This window comes from Peromyscus eremicus, chromosome 2 (assembly GCF_949786415.1).
Source record: "Peromyscus eremicus chromosome 2, PerEre_H2_v1, whole genome shotgun sequence".
NCBI classification, from domain to species: Eukaryota; Metazoa; Chordata; class Mammalia; order Rodentia; family Cricetidae; genus Peromyscus; species Peromyscus eremicus.
Window position 1 is genome coordinate 78970748 of NC_081417.1, and position 6994 is coordinate 78977741.

Genomic DNA, 6994 nt, shown 5'->3' on the forward strand with positions numbered 1-6994 from the left:
CTCTCTCTCTCTCTCTCTCTCTCTCTCTCTCTCTCTCTCTCTCTCTCTCTCGGCACCATGTCTGTTTGCATATTGTCACACTTCCCATCATAATATTAATGAGCTAAAACTCTGAAACAATAAGCAAGCCCTCCATTAGGGAGGACCTTGGTCATGGTGTCTCTTCACAGCAATAGAACAATGACTAAGACAGATGTTGGGTATTGCTGTGATGGGTTTGTCCATGCTATTTGTTGGAGGGATATAGAAGACTTTGAGACTTTGGACTAGAAAAACATTTATTGGGGCTTGCTTGCTTTCATAAGAGTTGCCTTGGTCATTGTGTCTTCACAGCAATAGAACAGTGACTAAGATGCACACGCTGGTGGTGAAAACTTTAATCCCACCCAGCACTTAAGAGGCAGAGTCAGGCAAATCTCTGAGTTCTAGACCTGCCTGTTCTCCTGAGTTCTAGGACAGCCAGGGCTATACAGAGAAACCCTTTTTTGAAAAACAAACAAAGCCCCAAAGAAAACAAACTAAAACAACAAACAAACAATAACAACAACAAAAAGACAAGACTCAAGGTTCCATCTGCCTGTGCCTGTGCAATGTGATAGGATCACAAGAGCACATTACCATACTCCACATTTTTTTTTCTTTTCTTTATTATGGCCTTCTTTTTTTGAAACAGGGTCTCACCGTGTAGACTAGGCTGGCCCCAAAGAGATCCACCTACCTCCTCCCAGTTTTTTGTTTGTCGTTTGTTTAAATGTGGTTTCTGGGGCTCAAACTCAGGTCCTTGTGCAATGCAAGGCAAGTAAATACTTTACCAAATGAGCCATTTCCCCAGTCTTTATCTGTTTACTATGTAGGAGGAGTTTGTCTGTGTCTCCGTATATTTGCCACTCCCAAATAATCATTCAGTGACTTATAAATTACAAATTAACTCGTATTTCTTACATCCCTTCTGCCACATATAGGTACCTTCTTTCAACATGGCACATTCACCTTGCTTCTCTCCGAGCCTCTTGAAACCCCTGAGACTGCCCTTCTTCCTCCCAGCATCCTCTGTGTCTTGCTCTCCCACCTATACTTCCTGCCAAGCTACCAGCTAGTCAGCTCTTTTTTTTGTTTTGTTTCGTTTTTTGTTTTTTTTTCAAGACAGGGTTTCTCTGTGTAGCTTTAGAGCCTATCCTGGAACTCGCTCTGTAGACCAGGCTAGCCTTGAACTCACAGAGGTCTGCCCGCCTCTGCCTCTCAAGTATTTGTATTTGGCAAAATTGGAGAAAATACTCTGTTATCTATCTTTCTGAGTCTAAAGGTTTGTACCTAATTTACTTTTTATCATAATTAAGGAAAATTTTAATTGTGACTATCTAGTCTTCAACTCTAACAGACTCCAGAAGGGTGAAATGTTACCCAATGACAGGGACATCTGGCTGCCTGGACAGTCACCCAGAGTTCTTAACGTTGGGGCATCCAACTTTGACCTACAGGCCTAGTATATATGACAGACATTTTTGTGTAGCAGGGAATTTTGAAGGACTGTCCTACCTTGTCTTGGCAAAGTGTGGCAGTCACCTTTTTTGTGTCTTGCTGGTCCAGTTTGGACAGTATACTGTCAGCAATTGAGGCAAGGGCAATTTCTTGTCCAGTGGCTAACTTTTGCCACAAAGAAAGCAAACTCCATGTGGAGTTTCTTTGATGCCCATCATCTTCTCTGAAGTAGTTGGTGCTGCCAGGAGCAGACATGTCTCATTGTCATAAAAAGCCTTAGGTTATTAAACATACTAAATGCCATATTCTCTAGGTCTTTGAAGTGTTTGAAGATTATCTATCTAAATATATCTGTGTATGATATTGAAAACATACCTAACATGACTATAAGTTTGATTATTATAGATGACTACTACTGTATTTCTTATTTATACATTATATTTTTAAATGAGCTGCATAGACACAATACCCCAAAAAAGTGTAGAAACATACATACACTATAACAAAATTAACTTTAAGTTTGTATCAATAAACCAAAATCCATACAATGCAAAATATTTTGAGATTAATAGTTGTTTTTGTATTAAAGTAGATCCAATAATCTACTTTTCCCCCATCATTCTTATATTATATCCCTCTTTTTTCCTTTAGAAAGAGATCTTTGAATTGAGTTGTTAAGTTGTTTTTTTGTTTTGTTTTGTTTTGTTTTGTTTTGTTTTGTTTTGTTTTTTTCCTGACTATGACCCATAATAACTTGTAACCAACCTCCCCTGAACAATGACAAACATCCATAACCCATGTTTTGGGAATGTGGGTGTTTTTGGTTTTTTTTTTCCCTAGATTGCTTCCTGTTGTCTGGGGGTGTTGTCATCTCTGGGGGAACATTGAGAAAGTCAGGATAATTATTAAGTCTTGGCTGGAGTATTCTGTGAGGCTGGATCATCTCAACTAGCATCCTTGAAGCTGTTTTGGATGCTGGATCACTTGGGCCATCCATTTTTATTGGTGTCTGGTTACTTTGCTCTGAAAATACATGAACTTTTAAAGATAACATACATATACGTATTAATACAAGTATAGACTGTGCATTGTACATAAGTCAGCCAAAGGTGTTTGTTCTATGTTTGAGTAGGTAAAATATACATTAGGTGTTTTGTAGTTTTTCTATGTTTATTTCTTTATGTCTGTAGCCAGGATTTTCAGGTGGTCTTTCCCAGTCAAATCTGATCCATATCAACCTGGAATGAATCCACAGCCTCTCATTTCCTGTGGAAATAAAAGCATAACTTCAAGCCAGGCGGTGGTGGCTCAGGCCTTTAATCCCAGCACTTGGGAGGCAGAGCCAGGAGGATCTCTGTGAGTTCGAGGCCAGCCTGGTCTTCAGAGCGAGATCCAGAACAGGCACCAAAACTACACAGAGAAAACCTGTCTCGAAAAACCAAAAATAAATAAATAAATAAAATAAAAATAAAAGCATAACTTCTTTCCCAAAGTAACTTATCTTTTGACTTCCATTTTGAAGTTAAGACATTTTAAAAATACATGGTTTGGTTTAATCCAGCAGTTTTCATAATCCTATGTGTTTTAGCAGCTGTGGTTCCTTCATTAACAATCAGAAAATTTAAAGACAACACAATAGCATACAGGATCCAAACTCTGTGTATTTCTCATCTTTACATGGTTTATTATATTTTTTTAAACTCTATTCCTTTTTTAAGGACATTATTATTTTAAAACTTTATGTATTTTTTTAAATGACTGTCTATACCCTTTCTCTTTTCTCTCTCAAGCCTTTGTACATTTTAAAACACACTGTAACCCATTTGGAGGTATTTTTTGTCTGAGTTTGTTTTTACTGAGCATTTGTATTTGTCTGCATGAGCAAAACCCCAAACCCACCATGCAACAGCACAGGCAGAGGCTGGGAGATGCCTCTCTGTACCACAGCCTCTGTGAGAGACTGCAGGAACCTGCCATGAGACTTAGTTCATGGCATGCTGTCAGCTGTCAGGAGACATGTCTTTGTACTGTGGCTGGCATGAGAGACCCAAGACTAGGAAGCCACATTTGGCTCCACTTTTGTGTGTTTAGAACCTTTTTAAAGCTTTCTTAGGTCTTATGTGGATGTAGGTCCTTCACATAGGGCACCTTTTGTAAGCTGAGCTTCTCTGTGTCTTGGTAGCTGCTCCCAAATAACCATTCAGAGACTTACTATTAATTATAAATGATCGGCCAATAGCTCAGGCTTGTTATTAGCTAACATTTACATTTTAAATTAATCCATATTTCTTATCTGCCCTCTGTCATGTGCACATTCATCTTGCTTCTCTCTGCATCTCTCATGACTCCCGAGACTCTGCCCTTCTTCTTCCCAGCGTTCTCTGGGTCTTGTTGTTCTGCCTATACCTCCTGCCTAGCTACCGGCCAGTCAGCTCTTGTATTAAACCAATCAGAACGCACTTTGGCAAAGACACATCTTTCAGTGTACAAAATGATTATTCCATAACAATACTATAAAAAAAGCATACTATTGATTGGAGAAATAAACATTTCCTTACATGTAATAAGCAACAATATGAGGTTCTAGATAATAGTTTTGAGAAAGGTTCATCAATAAAAGGATGGATTTAACTATGTAAATATTTAAACTTCACTATTGTAAGAAAGTAAGTTGCATCTGGGGGTTGGCTCATTGGTGTGTAGAGCATTCCCTACAAGGCTCCAACTTCATCCCTAGCATTGCAAATACACACATACATACATACATACATAAAAATTTAAAGACAGAAATAGTCAAGAAAATGGTATAATAAAGAGTTGATATCTGTAGACATTATTGCTTATGTAATTTTTAATTTTATTATTTTGTACAGAGAGAGAGACAGAGAGAGAGTCAGTCAGTCCATGTACAGGTAGGTGCGTGTGTGTGGAGACTGGAGGACAACCTCCAGGACTCTTCTCACCTGCCACCGTAGTGAGGCAGTCTTGTTTCTGTTGCAGTGCCGCACACTCCAGGCAGTAGGTTCTAGAGTGTCCTCCTGTGTCTGCCTCCCATCTTGACATAGCAGTGTTACTTACACATGCTACCACAGCCTGTCATTTTATATGAATTCTGGAGATCAAATGGGTCATCAGGCTTGTGCTGGCTAGCTGATCCATCTCCCAGCACCCGTGTGGTTTTCATGATTTGTAAAAATGAGTAATAGTAGGAAAAATAAAAAAAAAATTTATAGAAAAAAATCAGCCTCCCTGGTAAATAACACAGAATACTGTAGCAATTCAGAAATTTGTTGTCTGACACGAGGTCTTACTATGTAGCTCCGCGTAGCCTACAACTTGAGGTCCTCCTGTTTCGTTCTCCTGACTGCTGTTTTTTAGCCATATCAAATTGGTATAACATAAAATGAATTACCCATTGCTAGGGAAGGGCAAGAGAAGTTATTCTTACATCACTGATGGAAATATGGTTTTCCCTTAAAACTTAAAAGTATAATTTGTATAAAATAAACCTGTCAACATGTACAGTGTATTAATTTTTATAGATTGAATATGTGATTGGCATTTAGGTCAATAAGCAGGACATTGGCACTCTGCTCTTTCAGTACCTAACACAGGAAGTAAAACCCTGGCTGACAGCTCCCGTGTGTGTGTGTGTGTGTGTGTGTGTGTGTGTGTGTGTGTGTGTGTGTGTATGTGTGTGTGTGTGTGTCTGTTTGTCTGTCTCTCTGTCCACCTTCAGTGGATTCTACCAGTTTTCCAAATTGTATAGTTCATACCCCACAAGGAGTGTTCTGATTGCTGTACTCCGTGATTGTCCTTTGGAAAACAATTTGAGAGTATAAACAGAGTTTTGGTACCAGCTGTATAAACTGAGGACATGAAGGCTCCAAGGTGTGGTTGAGGGGGAGGGGAAGATTTTTATTGTAGCTATGAGGGAGAGTACAGCCAGAGGCCTTGGAAAAGTCCAGAGCAGAGAGAGAATAGTAAACTGAACATGGCCAGCAGCTGGACCAGGCCATGGGGGTGTGTAGAGCAAGAGAGGAAGAGAAAAGAGGGTGTGTAGCTGAAATAGCAGGGTTATAAGGGGATGAGAAGCTGGGGGAGGGAAGTCCAAGAGCTGGAGTAGTTTAGGGTAGGGGTGGGGTGAGAAGAGCTGAGAAGAGCCACAGGTGCCTGGAGGCCTGCTTGTGCTTTGGTATGCTAATAGGCACCACAGGTAGCCTTTGGTCCCTTCTGACAGGGATAAGGAATGGCTCCTTTGATAGAGGAGAACAGGCCCCAGAATTTGGGGGTGTGGAGTTTCCTTTGGACCTGAGGGAAACTTTCAAGAGCCATAAATACATTTCATTAGTTTAGTAATTCTCACTTAAAGGATTAAAAAAGATACATGCACAAAAGCGTTTATCAAAGCTGAGATTCCCAAACCATTCACTGTCTGTGGTGAAGTTGGAGTCAAGGTCTTGTTACAGTCCAGGGTCGATTTGAATTTGTTAGGTAGTCTATACTGGTCTAGAGTTTGCATTCTACCTGCCTCTACCTTCCAGATACTGGGATTACAGTGTACCTCCATGTCTAACTCTTTGTGGCTGCTTCTGTGCCACAGTGCAGAACGGAGTAGTTAAGATAGGGTCTTTGAAAACCAGAAACTGTTCACTATCTGGCCCACCTGGAGCAAAGTTTGGTTGCTGATCTCATGAAAGCATCCTGTAAAATAGTGGATGCTGGACAATAACTGGAACATTTAACATTTGGGGAATTATTGGATAAATCCTTGTTCATATTGCTACAACCATTTACAGCAATAACTATACATATCATTCAACCAGAAAATACTAGGCAGTTGCCATGTGTTAGGCACTTTCCTCAGTCCTAGGAAATTACTAAAGACAAAAACTACCTGTTGTTATGATACGGTGTGCAGGAGGTCTTGGCAGGTTGGGCCAAGGTGCCCTGGTGGGTGAGGGAGACGCACCATGCAAACTTGGTAGTGGACTGTGGTGTGGAGCTGTGGAAGGTCACTCACACCATGCAGACACATGTCCACATGAAAAGTTTGTTTTAGGGGGAGGGGAGATGGAATGGAGGGAAGGAGAAAGGGAGGGAGGGAGAGAGAGGGAGGAGGTGCACACCTCATGGGAATAGAGAGGGAGGGAGGGAGAGTTTTCTCTTAAAATGGGCATTACGTAAGATGGCGTTAGGACACTGGGTGGGCCAGGGTACTGGCCAGGATTCCAAGAAGTGAGTGTGAATGCTAACGTTCCTCCCTTTTTGATTATTATAAAAATGTGAGTTATGGAGAGCAAGTGGGGGGATGAGGGCGCCAAATTCTCCAGACTGCTTCCTGCTGAGTTGGGACAAGGTGGGGTCAGGGTCACGCACAGTGGGAAGTGTGAGTGAAGAAACATTTAGTTAGCTGTCATCCTGGAGACCCCTTGAGGGAGCTGAGAAGGCAGGTTGTTAGAGGAAAAAAAGTCGATTGCTGTCATCAGCCCCATGAGCAGGGCTAACCATGGAA